Below are 1,436 nucleotides of genomic sequence, written 5' to 3' on the forward strand. Positions count from 1 at the left end.
TGGAGCTCATAATTTTACTAGCGGTTTTATGAAACTAGTAATGAGGAACGTAATTAAACTTAGAATTATTCCTTGGGCATGCCATTTGTTAGTTGTCTCATTGCAAATTTAGGAAATATCATATAATATAGATCTCAAGGATTGCTAAAACATCAACTTTTTTTTAAACTGAATGGCCCCTTGGCGACCGATGAGGAGTTCACTGTTTCCAAATATTAAAAGTTCCTATATTTGCCATTCCCATATCCTGTCAGTAATGGCCTCGTTTCGACGAACTTTGATTTTAGGTCCTACTTCAAGTATAATTTCAAGTCAGATTTAATGACCAACGTTAAATCCTTTCTAGTTCGGACTTCACGTCCGATTTCAAACCAATTTAAATATATTAATTTCCAATTTCAGGTCCAATTCTAATTTAAGTGATGGTGGAAAACTCTAAAGAACCCTGCAAGTACTAGTTGGACAGAAAAGGAGGTAAAACGGAACATAAAAAACGAGAGAGAAAAGGATAGAAAAAGACAAAATAGGGGAGCTGAACAATTAAGGAACAAAAACGGAAGAGTGGAAAATGAATGCGGAAGACGAACGGGTTGAAACGGAAAGAAAGGAAGAATGGAACAGACGAAGATTAAAAAATAGAACCGAAAACATAGAAGCGAGTGTACAAATGAGGAAAAAGAAGAAAAAATGTGGAAAACGAAGCAGAAAAGAGAAAAACAAAATGAAAATCAGGTCTGAAAAGGGCGAAAACGAGTCATATAAAAGGAAAAGGAAAAGGAAAAGGAGAAGGAGAGAAAAGAAAGAAAAACGAGACCAATATAGTGAATACGGAACCGAAAAGGTGGGAGAACGCAAAAGAATAAGAGCGACAACGAGACAGAAAAGGCGGATTTCACGCCAACTCGTCTATGGAGTTGGCAGCACCCTCTCAGTATTCAATGAAACTTCGTGTGTGTAAAGAGTTCATGTAAATAAGCAACTTTGCATACTTTGTATTTCCAAAATTGCTCTAGAAAGGGCGCAATTTTTTTCTTATTTTTTAATAAAACATATAGCTTGAAAACTATAGGACCTACAAAAAATGATCTATGGGTGACTTTTCGAAAAATGAAGTATGAGTATATTTTAGAAAGGAATTTTAATTTAAAAAAAAAAATATTGAAAAAAAAAAGAAAATTATTTTCTGCACTGGAAAAAAAGCATTCCAAAAATTAAAACTCGATTTCTCAAAAAACGCCAACTGAAATATTCATGAATTTTTTTTCTAAAGATAGATAATTATGTGACCTACAATTCTTCCATACATTACTAAATGGTCACATTTAAGAGAAAAAAGTTTTTCAAACCAAAACTTTTAGCTGTTTATATCTTTTTTTCAGTGTGTTTTTGTTAGGAAAATTTTTTTCTCCTCAAATTTGACCATTTTACAATGTATG

This window comes from Sabethes cyaneus, chromosome 3 (genome assembly GCF_943734655.1).
Source record: "Sabethes cyaneus chromosome 3, idSabCyanKW18_F2, whole genome shotgun sequence".
In the NCBI taxonomy this organism is placed as follows: Eukaryota; Metazoa; Arthropoda; class Insecta; order Diptera; family Culicidae; genus Sabethes; species Sabethes cyaneus.